General features: G+C 37.1%; 1 protein-coding gene across 2 annotated transcripts in view; it reads left to right on the forward strand.

Moving 5' to 3' along the window:
- Positions 1–19,625, forward strand: part of LOC149077701 (hexosaminidase D-like) — a 59,823-nt gene that overhangs the window by 13,815 nt on the left and 26,383 nt on the right. The window contains exon 1 of one of the 2 annotated variants that reach the window (XM_089245287.1): positions 17,408–17,663. The exons of the other annotated variant lie outside the window; for it this stretch is intronic. The gene's annotated coding sequence lies outside the window, so the exon portion shown is untranslated. Of the gene's footprint in view, positions 1–17,407; positions 17,664–19,625 lie in introns of those variants that run through there. 2 annotated transcript variants of the gene reach the window in all.

Below are 19,625 nucleotides of genomic sequence, written 5' to 3' on the forward strand. Positions count from 1 at the left end.
ATTGTATTAAAGAATTTTTCCGAATTTTTCGAATTTCTCTTTATGTTGGTTTCTCTTTTCTCTCCATGTTTGCCAACTAATGCTGGGGAATATGGTCCGACTATATTTTTTTAAGACACATTTCGAATACTTAAGCCGAATGATCATATTGTAGAGATGGTTAGTTTCCCATGTTCTAATGCAAGGTATACAGTAGCTCTCAAAAGTCTTTTGATAAATGCAATAATGTTTGTAGCACCAATTCATTTGCATGCACTGCCCTTACCTTGACATATATATAATATGTAAAGCAGAAGGAAGATATTTATCGATACCTGTCGCTGAAATTTGTTTGGGGTTAAATTGTATAATTGTTTTTGGACGGATCAAAAGTGTTTTGACAAATACAGTCCAATCAAATGTGCAAGTAATCCATTCTTATTTAAATGAATTTATGGTTAGATTATGCAAAACACATAATGAAAACTCTTAAATAGAAAATATTCAGTGGATTTTTTTCGTTACAGAATAATTAAAACTATGTAAGGCATGAAGTCAAGCTCACAAGTAGCAAGTAATTTTTGTATTTCAAGACAGTTCATAGTTTTTAAAACCGTGTTTAATATAATCTCGGGGAACCTGTAAAAAATAATTTTCTTTCAATACTATAGTCTGTTTCAGGTTAACTTTGCAGTGAAGAGAAAGGTAGAGAATGTATTCCTTCGCCGCAAAATATAGTTCTCATATATCGGAGGTTTAAGCTGAACCTTTATACATAATATTTCAATTTTTTCTATGATTTTGAAAAAAATACTGAAAAAAAATCATTTTGAACCGATGTTTACATGTTTAAAATTTTTAAATTATAAAAAATATTGGTTACCATTATCAAAAATCCATAGCAACGGCGACGACACTCTGGCGCGATATCCTAGAAATTTTCCCCGCCAATATCACTCGTGTTTTTTCCATTGCACAATTGTATACTGTATATATTTTTTTTCGTTATTTGGTTTAATTTTCCATAACGATACAATTTTTCATTGTTTTACATGCAGTTATAGGCTTACATAAAAACGAATATTCAATCAGTTTTATTTTCTCCTAAAAATAGGCTTCAGTGAGTTCAGATATTCACTCATAGATTACAAGAAGTGTTTCTCTTCCACGAGAGTGCCGACACTATTGTGACTTGTGAGAGGCCCTCTATGGGTGCAGAAGTTTTGGTTATAGATCCCCCTTTTTTTAATTATTTATTTTTTTCCATGTTTATGGGATAGTTTTAGTTTCCGATCACGGAGAGTGTTGACAGAGTCGCGACTTCCATTCACACGAACGGACGCCATCTTCCACCCACCTGTTTCTCCTCATGCCCCTTGCCTATAGCGTCTCTTCAGATACAATAAATGAGTGGGGGGGGGGGTCGACAGTGGTTTGGGCTTTCATCTGTTATGTGACAGTTGTGTCTCAATTTTCACCAGAGATAGCCACGCTAAAGTTCTCTGCTCTTCCATTCCTGAATACTATATTTTTGGTTTTTGAATATTCGTTGTAAACAAAACTCCATAAGAATAATCCGTAATAACCATGAGCAGCACATCAACCGTAACAAAAGACTAAAGCTGTCGGGAAAACAAGTGGCATCGACGTATACCGTTCGGGGAAGGGGGGAGGTCGAGTGACGGAAATTTCTGCAAGAAAAGTGAGTAAAAAAATTCTAAACTTTTCCGTATCATTATTATTATTTGGTGCTATTCCTGCATTTACATGTGAAAACAGAGTTAATCTGCTTCTTCTTAATTTTATTTAATATTAATTTTTTCCACTTAAATTGAAGAAAAAATTAAAAATCCCCAAGTTTTTGAGAGCCATGGTTAATATACAGTATTTTAAAATTACACGTTGCTTTCATAATATTGTTTAGATTTTTTTTTTGTAAATAAATTTCAGCTGAGAGAAGGGAAATATTGCAGAAAAATATATGACTGTTTTTTGAAATTTTTAGTGTTACTTACGGCACATCAATGAAGAGTAAGTGACACGCAGATAGAAGATAATTATTTTTTTCTAAATTTTAAAACATTTTCTAATCAAAAAACAAAACAAATGATTTCAAAAAGCTCACTTTAATTTCTGAAAGTATCGGCAGTGGTTTTCTTTTAATTCTATAATTATTACTAATTTAACTGTGCAATACGTTACACGTAAAATAGATTTTTCTCAGTGAGATTGGCGAGAATCGGCCATACCTTACCGAGGCCGCGCATCGATACATTGGTTAAGAGGCTTTCGTTCCCATAGCAACGAGTGATGCGGTTCCCTCGTAGCTTCCCCTTCACTGCAAAGTTAACCTGAAACGAACTATAGTAATTTTCTTCAAAGAAGACAACAGATAGTATAGATAGAAGAATCAAAATACGAGCAAAGAGAGATCCTCGAAATGTCCACCACGCGAAAAACCCGATGAATTTTATTCTGAAAACACATGGACTGAATAGAAGAAAAGGTAGTAGTATCATTTTTATTTACATAATGCACGTGCTTTAGCACCTGTTCTCCTTCACGTTAATAAATATTACATGAAAACACGCCCACCATCTATCTCGTACGTGTCGCTTGTGTTTTTCGGTCCGGTCGCGTAGGATCGGTTTTCGTTCATTGCCAACGCATTTTTCATCCAACGCAGCGGTTATTAATTTGCAAATATATGCCCGTGCTTTTTTTGTATTGTCAACAAGATGAGAATCGGTTCGTTAATTCTAGTAAAATGGAGAGAGGCAAGAGTTTTGTAGGTGGTCAGAAAAGAAAAATATTCGTCGATTTTCGAAAAGGCAATGGGAAGAAGCGAATTAGTTGTAGAAAGGTTTTCCTCGATAAAACATTGAGCTTTTCGAATACAAATCTTTAGTGATATTAAAATTATTCGCGGAAGCGAGTTGATGCCCTTTAGCTACCCCCAGGTGTGCGATTGTCCGTAACACTTTCTTTTCGACATCAGCCACAACATTTTTCAATGTTGGCGGAAAATCGTTTATGTTGCGTGATATCCGCGCTTAAATTCACTTTCGTCCTTTGGGTTCCCGAACTCATCACCCCTTTGATAAAATGTTTAAATGATGCTAACATTGGTTTCGCGATGCGTGTATCAAGGAACTATCCGGACATCTGTCGTAAATGAATGGTGCATTGAAATGCAATACGATCCATAACGAAGTCGATTCGAGATTGTTGTTTTACGCTCCATTTGATGGCAGATTGAATTTTTGTATTTTTCGATAAGTGCCCCGCACTCGAGAAATATGAGCGACGCCGATGACAGTATGTCTGAAACTTTAATGTTTGATATTGTCCGCAGGGTTGTCGTGATTTAAATCAGTTGATTTAAATCACGACAACCCTGCGCAATATGACTGTAATGCAATCAACTGGAATGCAATACGATATGGATCGTATTGCATTTCAGTTGATTTAAATCAACTGATTTTTAAAAAAAAATCACTGATTTAAATCAATTTTTTTCAGATATGAAAAATTATCTGTTGTAATTGAATAAAATTATTTATGCAGCTCTAAACTGATTTAAATTTTTATTAAATTAAATTATTTTAAATATCAATTAATTTAAATATATTTTCAAGTATTTTTATAATATTATATATATATATAAATATGTATATATCAAATATCAGACATACCATAGTCGTACCAATTTAGCTGATAAATGGTTACCAAAGATTTACAATGATGAAGTTAGAGAATATAAAATTGACTTAGAAAATCAAATTACATGGCGATGGATGGATATACATAATCAATAAATTCTATATATTATCAAACGGTGTAGTAAAGCCATCCATGTTGATACTATTGACATATCCGGCTTATCACATGCTGGAAATTATTTAGCAAATGGGGTTTTTAGTTCAGTGAAGTCAACAGAAGAGAAAACTTCTAATGTAACATATTAAGTTTTGTTATAAAGTTTTGTTACTGCAAGTATGGTCTCTTCTAGAAAGACTGGATAAAAAGCCTGGCTTTTCAGGACTTACATATTGGTGCAGTGCCCACATTTTAAACTTGTTAGCCGACGATTTGGTTAAAACTGATGTAACAAAGTATGTTACAAGTATATTTAGATACATGACATGAATGTCGCTCTCCACTTGTTAATACAAGATATACTGAAGACTGGATGTTGTGAAGATATTTATTATTTGAGATGTTAATTTTTTAAGGAAGGGAAAATAACTCATCTCTGCCTCTACCGGGAGTCGAACCCGGGTCCCTCGATTGCCGGACGAGTGCTCTGACCACTAAGCTACAGAGGAGATAGAGATTTTCCTTCGCTAGAGCGTATATATGCCGAACGGAACCGTGCAATGGACGGTGAAACCGATCAGCTAATAGCTCATGGACGACGAGCCACCAGAGGGCTATATATATGACATGAATGTCAGCTCAGAGCACTCGTCCGGCAATCGAGGGACCCGGGTTCGACTCCCGGTAGAGGCAGAGATGAGTTTTTTTCCTTCCTTAAAAAATTAACATCTCAAGTAATAAATATCTTCACAACATCCAGTCTTCAGTATATCTTGTATTAACAAGTGGAGAGCGACATTCATGTCATATATATAGCCCTCTGGTGGCTCGTCGTCCATGAGCTATTAGCTGATCGGTTTCACCGTCCATTGCACGGTTCCGTTCGGCATATATACGCTCTAGCGAAGGAAAATCTCTATCTCCTCTGTAGCTTAGTGGTCAGAGCACTCGTCCGGCAATCGAGGGACCCTTGTTCGACTCCCGGTAGAGGCAGAGATGAGTTTTTCCCTTCCTTAAAAAAAATTAACATCTCAAATAATAAATATCTTCACAACATCCAGTCTTCAGTATATCTTGTATATTTAGATACTTCCACAATAATTTCTAAAAGCATTGTATCATATGTAAGGAGGAAGTGCATTGGTCTTCCTGCAGAGGTATGATGGAATACTTATTGTGATTCTCTTGAATCTTATGTTAAAAATTCGTCAGTTGTTACCGAAGTTTGTGAAGACCACAGATCTCAGATAGTAACATCTCTAGTAAAATCTTAAATATTGATTCAAAAAGAAATGTCAAGGACATAATTGCAATTCTGAAGCCAATAGCTAAAATTAAGGATTTTGTATAAAGGAACACACACACAACTGTTCCATAGCTGAATGTGTATTGGCATGGAAAAAGCTGCAATTGAAGATAAAAGAAGCATCAACATCAAACAATACAAAGGTTTTGTCATCAGAATATAAAAATATACACTCATGTCCATAAATTAAGGATAATGCCAGCTCCGGCAAATAAAGGTTCAGAAACAAAACAAACGTTACTTATTCATAAAGCCCATTAATAAAGAACAAAAACGATGGTGTATGTATGATACCATTCATAAAAACTACGATTTTTGCTCTCTGGAGCAATAGTAAAAAATATCTCCTTTACAAAAACTTACTATTACATGGTTAGTATGATGGTTAATACATTGTATGTCTCCCATGCGATGAAATACAGTCCGTACAATGCCCAGGCATGCTGAGTATCAAATTATCGATCTGATCTTGGGGAAGATCACTCCACTCAGCAAGCAATGCTCTCCGAAGTTCCGGTACACATGTAGGAGGTGGTTGACGGGCTGCAACTCGTCCGCCAAGCATGTCCCACACATGCTCTATCGCAGTGGTTCTCAACCTTTTTTTGTCCATTGGCCCCCTTTCAATCATTTCTCATTCCTGTGGCCCCCCTTGCGAACATGGATAATTTTATTTGATTAATTTTTAATTTATCAAAATAACGAAAAAATAAAATAAAGTAAAAACAATCAATGTAAACTCTGCGCTTGAAGATGGCACAATGTCATCAAGTTACTGTACTGGATGAAATTTTTATTATTTCCAAATTAGTGGTTTTTTTTTTGTGTGTAAAAGATTATGGTTTCATTGAGAAATGTCAGTTGTACCTTCCAAAATACGCATTCTTATAATGATAAAAATAGCAAAAAGTGGTAGCAAGCAGTTTTGTTAATTTTATTCTCTTCGTGCGGATAAAAGTAGTAATGAGGGAGTAGCCACACAAATGAATCACAATTGAAAAGTTCAACCTTACACATCGTTTTCAACAATAATACATGTATCAAGGATATAGGTTCATGTTGTAGATCTACTATGAATTTAAAAAAATGAACTGAAATACGTGTGAAAATTTTTTAAATATTTGTTTGAACAAATATTTCATTCATTCCAGAGAAATCATGTACGCAGTGACAAAACTGTTCGTGTGAACATAATTATAATTCATTGTCAGGATTTCAAGCCCATCGGAAAATATAAATAATTAGATTTTCAAATAAGAAAATTATCTCACACACAGTTTGTTGACTTCAATTTCAATGCGGTGGAAGTCTGATATTTCATTGGATGTGACAAGCTACCTTCAAGTGGCTTTTTGATTCATAATGTGGCCGTTTTCTCGCAGGCGAACGAAGCAACGTGCGTGTTGGCTTAAACACAACACAATATTTTACATAACAGTCCGTACTGTATTTAATATACAGGGCGCATAGGTAACGCATAGGCATTTTTTACTGGCGAACCATTGATCCTAGAGGCATACTTCCAGTTGGAAAAAGTACCCGAATAATGTGTAGTACTCAGATATTTGATTCATGTTGCCAGGGATTACATAGTTATTAAAATAAAAATTTTAACTTTTTATGCGGACACCCTGTGCCCCAAAACCCAATTGGAAAGTTGTTTCCTGGTCTCCAACAAAAAAATTCAACGTGTCTAAGTTCAAATTTTCACTGAGATATTCGAAGAAAGTTGGAAAAAAACAGCATTAAATGAGGGGAAACCATTCTACCCACATTGAATGCTGTTTTTTCCCAAATTTCCTCAATTTTTCGAATTCACGTATCTTGGTGAATATTGCACTTAGAAACGTGAAATTATTTTAGTTGGCATCAGGAAAGACCGAGCAACAACTTCTTAATTGGGTTCTTTGGCACACGGGGACGGTATAAAAAGTTTTTATTTTTATTTTATAGCTAAACAACCCCTTACAACACGAATGACATATCTGAGTTGGACACGTGATTTGAATACTTTTTCTAGTTGGGTATGTCTCTAAGATTAATGGCTTACCAGTAAAGTACCATTATAACGGGAAAAATATCATTTTAAGGAAAACTTTTCTAATCCCTCGGATAGGTTTACATAGGAACAATATAAAAATCTGGAATTCCTTTGTAACGAAATTTCCTTATTACGAAGTGATTTCTCGGGTCTCTTGGAGTTCCGATCTAACGGGGTTTGACCAAAGCGTATTAATAAAGGGTCTTTAATACGCTTTGGGTTTGACCGTATTTCCCCCCAAAAAAATCTGACATTTTTGCAGTAAAGTAATTACAAATATAATGCCACAACAGGCAAATTGCCCAACGAGGTGGCTGACTTAAGAACATCATGGATCCCCGAGCCTTACCTACTACTGCTACACCCCCCCCCCCCCCGCGGAACCCCTAACGAATCGGTACATGCGGGAATGTGCGTGTACGTGAAGTGAAACCTGACGTGAAGTTTTTTGTTTATCTGTAATGCTTGTTATGTGTAGTGCTGCCATCTGCCACCAGTTTTTCTAACTATGAGTGAAGTGTTATGATTGAATGATTTATCGTTGTAGGACTGTTGCTCTCTGTGGCGAGACTTTTTAACGGGGAGATCGGCTTGCATTTGCGCCTTGAAGTTGGGAACCACAGAAAACCAACTTCAGCCGACCACCACTATGGGGTTCGAACCCGGATCCTCGCATCGCGAGTCCGTCACTATAACCACTCGACCACCGCAGCGGTAATTGAAAACAGTCCTTTTTATAATGATTATCCTTTTTACTTTTATAAATTTAGGAAGGAAACAAAAGGAAGAAAGGGTGGGAAGAAAAAGAAAAATGGCCCAGACGGGCTCGGTTGTGCGCAAATGCCTCGAAATTCCACTTGTACGCAAGGAGATGCGTGCCTGACTCTCAGTTTTAAATTCCAAAGATCTCCGACAAAATTTCACATTTAAGACGTTTGACTACGGTCACGATTAATCTCTATATATAGCTCTTTCAATATTAAAATATTTCATTTATGCGAAGCACAATTTCAATTATTTGACATTTTCATTTTGGCTCGAACTCCGAATCTTTGGCATTTAGACATCATTTCCAACTATCAAATCCAAGCAGTTTTTGCAGATTGTGAAAACGCGTCGCTGAATTGGTTTTGCATGCGTATTATCAACACTAAAAACCATAAATTTTAGGTTGACAGATACAAAGAGACGCATTGAAAGGGTTATGGACTTTTCAAAGTGAAGACTTATGTGAGAATTTATTGCACTTTTTTTTAGAAATCAGCAGATGCAGTGAGTCTCTAATAAAAGGATTTAAATTGCTTTAAATGTAGTCATACGACTTTTTAGAATTTTTTTTTTCTAATGTCCACAACATTGTTCTTGCAGGATAAGAAAATTATGAGAAAATATTAAGAAATTTTTTTTAGTCAGAGTGACTAAAAAAAATTTAATGTCACAAATTTCTTCGTGGCCCCCCTGGGGCCATATGGCTCCCGGTTGAAAACCACTGCTCTATCGGATTCAAGTCAGGTGAGAATGCTGGCCATTCCATACGGGTTATATCCTCAGATTCAAGGCATTCGTTTACAATGTTTGCTCGGTGAGGACGGGCGTTGTCATCCATAAACACAAATTCTGCGCCCATGGCACCCCTAAACAAACGTACATGTTGTTCCAGAATGATGTCCCGATAAATTTGGGCTTTCATGGTTCCGGTTTGAACATGCAGATCTGTTCTGGAACCCAGTATAATTCCACCCCAAACGAGCAATGCTGCACCACCGTAACGGTGTCGTTCAATGATGTTGTCTTGGTGGTAACGGGTACCTGGCGTTCTTCATATGAAAGTCAGACGTGAATCAGACTGCAAGCTAAACCTGGACTCGTCGGAAAACATCACACAAGCCTACTGTGACGACATTGCATGTTCTCTACTCCAGGATAATTTCTGCCGACAGTGAGTTGCCGTGAGCGGCACACATCTGACAGGCCTGCGAGCAGCATATAGACCAATATCTCCCAAACGTCTGTACACGGTTTGCCTTGAAGCTGTGGTACCCGTGGCTGCAGATAGCTGACGAGACAGGTCGGATGCTGTGCTCCGTCTGCTTCTTTTGGCAGTTACTGCCAAATACCGGTCTTCATTCGGCGTTGTAACTCGGGGGCGACCTGTACTGTAACGTCTACTGACATTTCCGTTATCTTGGAATCGTTGGCAAAGCCTAGAGATGACACTTTGGACAATTCCAGGTTCCTCGGATACTTCCATCTGAGTACGCCCACATTCCAGGCGGCCGATAATTCTACCACGTAAAAAATCATCCACATGCGTCCTCTGTGTCATAACTATTCGCTTATGGCACTGAGCGCCTTACAGAACTCTTGTGAACAATTTTACTTCTTTGCCACCATTCCTTATATACCCCCCTCTTACACCCTCGTCATTGTGACGTACTATCGGCATCATCTGGTGGCTTCCTGAAATTTGCATATCATTCTTGCAGATGTGTGTGATAATTCTACAGGTGAAATTTTTACTTTAGATTTCTGTGTGATTCTGAATTATCCTTAATTTATGGACATGAGTGTATATGAAAAATAATTAACATATGCACACTTTGATGCATTTATTCTAAGCTCATCAGTGTTAACTTCTAATAGGGAATTAATGTCACAAAAGAAGAGAGAAATAAGGGTCTTGAATTAATCAAACAAAAATGTGACTCTGGTTTTTGGAAAAGTTGGAACCATTTTCATGCTAAAAAAATTTTTTTTTCATCCTAAGGTTATTGATACAATGCCTGATTTTGAGTGGTGAAATAGTTTTTATAATGTTTTTGGTAAAGATACAATTACAGAGAATGATATGTAATTTCTAAACACACTAACTACAGCCAAATCATTGATGCCTGGGTTGAAAGGATTTTTTCAAGGTGCAGTTCATTCCAAATAGCGAAACAGATTAAGAGTAGACAAAGCATTCAAACTAGTGTTTCTAATGAAACAAATGGACAATTATTCACAAAGGGTAAAATTATTTAATACTTGATGTAAAACTATTCAAGAAGTGTTTTCCTCCGTTTTCTTAATAAAATGTTCTGAAATATTTCACAAGAATATGATTCTTTATCTTTAGTTATAAAATATTTTTTAAATAGTCATTAAAAGTAAGTTAAATTCATCATGTAAGTTAAAATTTCTTTAATTTTATATTCTTTAAAGAAAGCATAGATTAATGACTAGTGTGTAAGTAATATATATATTATATATTTTGTTTAATAAAATAAAAAAAAATCCGATTTAAATCAAATAAATCGATTTTTAAAAAAAAAATTCAACAACCCTGATTGTCCGTAGGGCCGCTGTTATGTAACGCGGGTTCCTATGCAAATATAATCCATGGGTCCGTTCCCTTGACAAATAAAATTTCTCCAATTCTTTGTTATTTAAATTTTCGTAAAGCGCGAGAAAAATCAAGGAAATCACAAAAAACCATGAAAATCTATCCCCCCCCCCCCATATCATCTATAAAAAAATGGTTTTGATGGTCCAGTCAATCCGTACTATATTTCCTGTTCGTTTCAACCTCACCTTTCAAATAATACGTTCTTTTCATCGGTAATTAAACTTTTCATTCTCATTTTTTGTATTCGCAGGATATTTTATCAGGCCAAACATGGGTTAACATGGTCCCACACACATGCAGAAAAAGATTGCTACCGCAGAGTCCCACACTGAGGGGTTGCGCACCAACCCCTGTGTGTATAAAAAAGGTAAAATGACGAACATTGCCGTTCGGAATCGACAATAAATTGCAGGTTCCGGTCTAATTAGCCTTCGTATGTAGAAAATGACCGTAGTGCGTAAAAATGATCAGCAATTAATCCTCAATTTTCACGATATGAGGGAGTCGAACCCACGTTTCTTGATTACATCAGTCGGATGTTTCACCCGGTCATAATGAAGGGTAAGGTTAATCCTCCATTGTTAGAAAGAAATGGTCATAGTTCGATTGTAGAGAGTATGATCTTCAATAGCTATCCGAACAGAAACTTGTGATTTAAATCTCTGCAGAAATACGTCTCTTGTCCAGCTTCTATATTCCTAATAGGTTATACTATAGTAATTCTCTCTCTCATAACTCCCAATTCTACTCTTTTCCGCGCATTTTTTCCCCAGCCGAATAGTTTTTTTTTTATCTTTCTCTTTCTTCAATAAATTTCTTTTTTATATTCAGAATAAATTCTTTTATTTAGTTGGGAAGGGGGTGTGAGGGTGGGGGAGCTACTCAAGAAGAGAACAAAACATGATATGCATTGGACGTGATGCAAGCTGAAGCATTCGCAAAATCGAAATTCACCCTAGCACTATATCCCGGTAAAACTCTCGAAAAAATAAATATCGTCGGCGTGATCGGAGCACCTGCGTTGCTGAAATTGCATCCCCCCCTCCACCCCCATGGTCTCCTCCCGCCTCGATTGGACTGGCAGGGCTCTAGCTTGGGGCCCAGGAAACCAACCTTATGTATTTTTTAATTTTTTTGTATCATAAATTTACTTCAGAATCAATATACTCCCCCTCCCCCGTCAATAATCGTCCCCCAGAGCCTAAATGCACGACTTCGCTTTCCGTGAAGAGACTAAGATGAGCGAGCCGATCTTATTTAAAAAGTCTCTCCACAGAAGAAAGCAATCAAGCTTTATTGCATTTAATAAATTCATGCATAATACAACAGGCAAAATAACCTGCTTAGTTATTTGCTTCCGAATTCGGATGACAGTACTTCTTTAACAAATGACAAGCTTTCCTCAGAAACAAACTTCCCGTTAGGTGCAGAACACCACTTGTACAAGAACTGCATAACTAAGACATTCATTCTACTCTTCTTTCCACTCATTTTCAGCGATTTTTGAATTCTAATATCTCAGCAAATATCGCACTTAGAAAAGTGTAATTTTTTTATGGCCTCGGGAGAGATACAGGGCAACAACTTATTGGGTTTTCAGCACAGGGGTGAGCAAATGAAAAGTTACATTTTTTATTTTAGTAACTATACAACCCCTCGCAATATGAATGACAACTGAGTTCTACACGTTATTTGGGTACTTTTTCCGATTGGAAGTATGCTTATAGTATCAACGGTTCGTCAGTAATATGCGGCAAATGGACTCGAGTGTTTACTCTGTATATGCTACGGCAGTGGTTCCCAAAAGTGTGGGTCGCGACGCCCTGGGAAGGGGGGGGGTCGCGAGAGATTCTCCAAAACGAAAATGTCCGAGTAAGAAATTTATTTTTATTTTTTGCAGCGACTAAGAATATGTCAAAACTAAAAAATTCCTCAACTCAGCCGAACAGTTAATTATCATACATGTATCATAATGTAATTTTATCAAATTCTACGTGTACAATAATAAACAGATCAAGTTGATATTTATATTGGGAGAGGGGGATTAAGAAAGAATCAACAGATTTTAAAATATTTAATGCATTTTTAAAAATTGAAAAACACAGAACGATGATAACTATGTGAATGTATGGGGGAAATGTAAGCATTTTAGGTTATGAACTATTAATAACGTTGAAATTAAAATATTAGGAGGGAATTATAAAATCGGGGGTGGGGGGAATTAAACCATTACTATGCGCAAGATACGCATTCCATCCTACCTTGCTTTGATGGCACCGTCCTCCGAATTCAAAGCTAAAAAGCATGTGGGTTGTGTGAAGTCTCAATGAAACAGTTCTGCCGACTAAATATCGAAAAATAATTCGATTTCACTCAGTACTGATTACGGAAATTAAAGCACATTCATTAAAAAAACAACAAAAAACAAAAATGTCCTGGAAAACGGAACATATGGCCACGTTATGTAAAAGTCTCCGATAAAATTCTTGTCTGTAGAGGGAGGGGCGTCGCGCTTCGAACAGTTTGGGAAACACTGTGCTTATGTGTCGTCACTCTCCGACGTCAGCAAAAGTAAGCAAAACTCTGACTCCCTTCCCCCCTTGTCAGAAAAATTTCATCATTGCCCCCTACCTCCTAACGCATATTGGTGGGATCAGAAACGTACGCGGGGGGGGGGGGGGGGTGTTATAGGGTGATCATTTAGAGATCACTAAAGTGGCTCTGTAGGGGACTTATCAGTAGGTAAAATATTAGTTCAGGTGTCCGATAACCTATCGAAAGGTTTTTTTCCGTTCTTGGCGCACCGAATAAGATGCCATTAAGAAAATTTCATATCATCATAAAGGGTGGTTGACGACGTAAGCATCTTCCAAACCCCCCCCCCCCCCTTGTCATCAAAAGTCAGCAAATCGGGAAGCTCCATCAATGTTGACGTAATACTTGAGTGACCCATTACAGAGCCTGCTGATATTATGCAAACAAAAATTAGATATTGTTTCCACTAACAATGGCGAATTTCAGCCATTTTTTTTCTTAAAAAATGTAGCAAAACTTTATTTAAATTTCCAAACATCAAGCTTTTGGATTTATGTCTTTCTTCAAGCAGACAATTCAGTTATGACCTGATTGCAGAATTATAAGTGTTCCACGAATAGATATAAAATTAATTTATTTACCTTGTATGCAATATTATGTGCATAATTGAATTCAAATTCTATGAATTATGTACATTTTAACCACAGTTATGGAAAAATTGAGTTTTTATAAGGCTTTACTCTCGTAAAATTTCAGGGAATATATATTTTTTTAAATCAGTAAAATTTGTTTATCTTCTCAATATACCGAAAGAAATTTTCGCTTTAAAGAAATTTATGACGTGTTTTTTAATTTTTAAATAGATTTATTTTTTTATTAAATTAAGTTGAATTCATTTTAAATTAATTTTAAGAAATTTAGGTAAAGAAATTTGAAGAATTCGTTCAGAAATTGTAGATTTCCGCCACATTTTACGTGTTACATATTATAGTGAGATGATACATGTTCGTAAGAAAGTGGTTTAAATCAATTTTATCTATCGAATATCTCGAAGAATTTTATTTTCATTTGCGGAGTGAATTTCTTTCGGTGCAGTATAAAAATGTGCAAATTTGACTAATTGGCATGCTTTTGGTTGTTGGGAGGGGGGGGGGGGTGCAGTTTTTTTTAAACATTTTTTTAACCGAGAAACCAAAAAAAAGTAATTGCCTCAATTTTCATTTCACTGGAGTGAAATCCCGACAGCTTAATTTTTCTGTTCTTTCTTATCATTTTTCATGTTTTACGTTGATTTAGGAATCAGCCGCGGTATTATTCCTTTTGGACACGCTTCGTAAAACACTCTATACACCTGCGGCGCCCTCATGAAAATAATTGTATTAATTGGGTATAAGCTCTGATTCTTTTTAACCACTGAGTAGGCATACATCAATAGCGTAGGCTCGACCCTACGACCATGACAAAGCTTGGCGATGCTCCTGGGAGCCGCGATGCACACTCCGGAAACCACTCACTGACTGTAGCAAATGTGTACATAGTTTGGAGCAATTTGTATGTTTATTTAATGTATTATCATTATTATTTACTAGCAATAATACCCGGTGCTACTAGTTTTCTTTGTACTCGGATCATCGAAAGAGGTGACAAACTATTGTGAAGAGATCAACGTGTTTGGACTTTCAAACTATCCTCTCTATATCCTTTTATCATTTCATGTCAATTTTATTGACCTTTTTTCTCAGTGACGTGAGCATTATAATGCGTGTGTTATCATATTTATAATTTTCTAGGGGAACAGTGGGTAGCCGTCACAAGTGAATACGCGTATCTTTTGAGTAGTACAGTACTTAGTACAGTATCCACACGTCACATCGGGTGTCTTTCGAAACTATAGCTTTTTATTTCCTTCAAATTTTTTTTTCTTTTCCACGTTTTATTGCGTAATCAGGAATTTATTAAAGCTCGTACATTATTCTAGGTAAAAAAGCGCGAATGAATCATGTGATTGTAATTGAGGGAATAAGTCCAAAAATCTAGTTTTTGAGAAATGTGGCAGAGTTTCATTCAATGGCCACCAAATTTTTTGATCCTATGTCTTCCTTTAGGGATTAGTTTGTTTCTTTCTTACCACTCACGCGTAGAGCGAAGCTTAGATATACTTTGGTGTACAAAAAGTAATTTTGCCATTTTTGGTCTTCATTTGCCTCATAAACCTGACGATTCAATCAGTGCCGTCTTAACGCATGGGCCCACCCGGGCCCTCAAGGAGAAGAGGGGCTTCAGGAAAACGAGAGGTAGTTTAATTTTTCGGGAACTTTCCAGGAAGTGGCTTCAAAAAAATCACTTGGCCCCGAGGGGGGGGGGGGAAAGATGCTCTTAAGACGGCCCTGGATTCAATTGCATATACATTACATGCATAGATCGAGCGAGCCCTTGTGTGAAAGGAACAAAACAACTACTGCTGTATTTCGTTCTTCCTCGTTCGATATTTTCGTGCTAATCAATCTCCCCCTCTGACATCAGACAAGATACCGATAACCGAATATCAGTGTCCTTTTTATCGATTGACGAAACATTTAAAATTCGAGAATGATGCTAATCGTTTCCTCCAGAGATCACTTTGGCGCCGACCTCGATTCAAGGCCAAAAAAAGAAAAAGCTTTTGCGAGGAGATTCATTCCTCTATTTCTTGCTGCTTTAATTTTAGAGAAGCGTTTTTTTTCTATTCGAAGAGACTAATACACGTGTACTTCCAGTATGACATTTATATATAGGGTGACATCCTCATAGTATGTTATATATAGGGTGTCCGAGAAAGATCTTTATCATTCAAAAAATTAATAACAAAATTAAGAAAAGGTGAAATGAAGTGCAGTTTGCGGCAGAAAAATGAAGAAATATAACAGGTTTTTTAATACCTATTTCCTGAGGTAGGCGGCGCTATTTTTCATGCTTGGCAGCTGTAATAAACAAAAATGGCAACCGCGCAGGAGAAACGCAGTGTGTACTGTGGTTAGTGGAAACAAAATCACAGAAAACCGGGCAAAGAATGTTTCGCATGATGTACCATAGAAATTCAAGTATGCTTCAATTCATGCTTGAATGCAGAAGTTTAAAGACACAGGAAATGTTGAACATGTGAATTTCTCGATTTCTCACCAAGTGTCAAGTACAGAGTCGTGCAAAAAGACCACACCAAACATTCCACTGAAATGTGTCTCTGATTCGCTCGACGATCTGATTTCTTCTGATGTCGATGGTGAGCAGTAATTTTTCACATGCTCAATATTTCCTGTGTCTTTAAACTTCTACATCTATGCATAAATTGAAGGCGTACTTGGTGAATTTCCATGGCGCATCAGGCGAAACTTTCTGTGCACGGTTTTCGGTGATTTTGTTTTCACTAACCACAATACACACTGTGCTTTCTCCTGCGCGGTTGTCATTTTCGTTTCTTATTACAGCTGCCGAGTAACTAGCGCCGTCTACCTCAGGCAATTGATACTGGAAAAAGTGTTACATTTCTTCATTCTTTTGCGCAAACTGCATTTCATTTTACCTTTCGTATTTTTGTTATTGATGTTTAGCATAATAAATATCTTTCTCGGACACCCTGTATTTTGTTTAGACTTCCGGTACTCTTTGTTCACATTTCTACGAGATGATTACGAATAGAATATTATCTACGCCTCTGTGAGTTGGACAGTGTCCAAGTTGACAGGTCTCACTGTATATACATACTTCTATATAAGTTTCGTTTAATTTAGTTATTTTTTAACGAAATGATTGCAAACTTCGATAAATAACGATAAATATGTTTATACATAAATAAATGAATTGAAATGAGATAAAACGCCACGATGAAAAAATCTGCTGTATCAAAAGTTCCACCTCGACTGCGATAGCCTTCAAGACCCCCATGTTCATTCTCACACATACGTATTTATAAATATACGATTTAATTAGCGCCCGACTCACGAAGCCTTAAAGCACAAAGCCGTCGTTGTAATACAATGAACGATGTATCAAGGAGTCGAGTATTCCCGGAAAGTATTTGCCTCGAATTTCTGGTATCGATCGCATGCGTTCAGCTCAGCAGATGAAATACAGTGGAAGGAAAGTCAGCAAGCAGAATCTCTCTGTGAGCTCGACTCTTCCTCTTACAAAACACGTTCGCTCACCAAACGGATCAATGAGAGAATCTCCTTTGCCACACGCACACAGCTAGAGAAGATATACACGACACCTCTGTGCTCCGAGGTCTTCTCGCCCGATCCCTTGGCAACAACAACATTCTCGAGGCGGATTTTCTTCTCACTCCAGAGGCGTGTGTCGTCGTCTTTAATATTTGATGCTGGGAAATTATATTTGGTCGGGTATCAAATAGTCGATGTGCGTGTGTGCTGCTGCTGTCTTTTTTTTGTTAAAAGATGGTGGTCATTGTAGGACTTCGGAGGAAACGGTCCTACAGAGACCGTTCAAGGAACTCGGTAGAGGCTGTTCTCTAAAGGGAACCGTTGGAAAGTTAATCGTGCAACGGAAATAAATTGTGAACTTATTTCCGGTGTAATATGATGGCGATAACCGATGAAAAGGTAACATGATCTTTTGATCTTTTCAGAGTCCGCCAACTTTAAAAAAAACCCATTTTTTTAACCTATGCAGGATAGAAATGAACCGAGCAGTAATATAAAGGGTGAACGTGACCTTATCTGCCAAACGAAAGGGACGAGCCCAAGTGGAATGTAAAACACTCTACCAACCCTGTCCTATTACCAGCCATTTTCGAATTCTAGTGAATTATGGAAGAAAAATGGGTGTACTCTGAAAAAAAAAATCCGCATTTGTGATGTTTCTCAAATATTTACTCAAACTAAACACACATTTGGAAAGAGCAGAAAAATCCTATAAGGGGGCACCATTTCCATCAAAATATCTGGAATTATTGCCGAGCTACAAGCGCTTAAAGATTGGCGAAGTGCAAAATTGAAATATCGCCAAAATCTACAAAAATGCCTACTTCGGCAAACACTGATTTCAGTTATGTATTGCAAATAAAAGTCTAAATTTTTCCTGAACTAGAATACCGATGGTTCATTGCAGGTTTTTCGGAAGTTATTGAAATGGACAAGTTTTTGGTAAATTTTACCGATTATAGCTAGAAGGGTGTTTGCAGAATTGGCGATTAAAACTTTTGGCGACAATTCGATTTTGAACTTTGCCAATCTTTGTAGTTCACCTCACCAATGATTCCAGATATTTTGATGGAAACGGTGACCCCCCTTATAGAGTTTTTTCTGCTCTTTCCAAATATGCACACAGATTTACACTCAAACTAAGCACTTAGTTTGCGTGTAAATCTTTGATAAACGTCACAAGTGCGGATTTGTTTCAGAGCAGACGCAATTTTTCTTCCATAATCCATTATCCACCAGAATTCGAAAACGTTTGGAGATGAGTTTTTCATTTTTTACTTGGACTCGTTTATCACCCCACCCCCCTTCTTCGTTTGGCAGATTCATTACGTTCATCTGTGTATCTATCTTACCTCCCCTCCCCCCCCCCTTTTTTCGAGTCAACTAATTTGTTAAATACTTCAGTTTTGCTGGAGTAATCTCGCGTTTTTTATTAGCTTGGTGCTATGGATGCAGTGGATGAAATGTTTAAAAATCTTGTTCGAAGTGACCGCGGTTCACACGTTCCTAGTGAGAATGTTTGGCAAGGATTCACACGTAGTGATTCATTTCAATATTCGATCAACCTTTATTTTCTGTTTTCGTAAACGACAAAGGATTTTTCATTACACCGATTATATGCTTATATGCATATTTCTGCATTTATAGTCCTCTTTCGCTCGCCTTGCTTTTTACAATTTTAATATTGCAGTTGATAAATTGAAATGCTATTGAAAAATGATGTGCATAACATCGAGGGCCAACCATATAGGCTGAGAATCCCAGAAGAGTAGATGACAAACTTGGCGTGTGTATGGTGTGAAGAAGAATCGTTTAGATTGGACGGTAGCGGAAGCACCGAAAGAGGTAATGATGTAAGGTTCGCCCATTGTTTGCTTTTCCATTGTTTCAGAGTTTTCTCATTTGTTTCTCTTTTTGTTCGTTTTGCTAAGCGTATCGTACATTTTTTTCTTTTCTCGTCGGCAGAACGACATTGCTCGCTCCGCCTTTTCACCGTCGTTCTGTGTTGTAGGAGGTTTTTTTCCTTTTTGCCTATTGGGCGTGTGTGTATATGGCTGATGGTAGTTGTGTGTTTTGGGAACGGCATTCTTTCCTCCATCGTGATCATCATTGCCATCCTCATTACGTGATGTTAACGTTAAATCGAGCGGATCTCGTCAATGTTCGCAAAGACACGAACGACATCTCTTCGTCCCCTCCCCCCTTGGCTCCTCATTTTTTGTCCTCTTCCGATTCATTATGTGATGTGTTTGGGGCATCGTCGTATTTCTTTTTAGCTCTTGCAGAGTTAAATGAAAATAATTTTTACAATCGGAATATGCGACGAACAAATGAAAACTATGCTTGTCTTTTTCATTCATT

This window comes from Pholcus phalangioides, unplaced genomic scaffold (assembly GCF_987345545.1).
Source record: "Pholcus phalangioides strain wild (caught in Gottingen) unplaced genomic scaffold, Ppha-v1.0 ptg000015l_1, whole genome shotgun sequence".
Lineage (NCBI taxonomy): Eukaryota > Metazoa > Arthropoda > Arachnida > Araneae > Pholcidae > Pholcus > Pholcus phalangioides.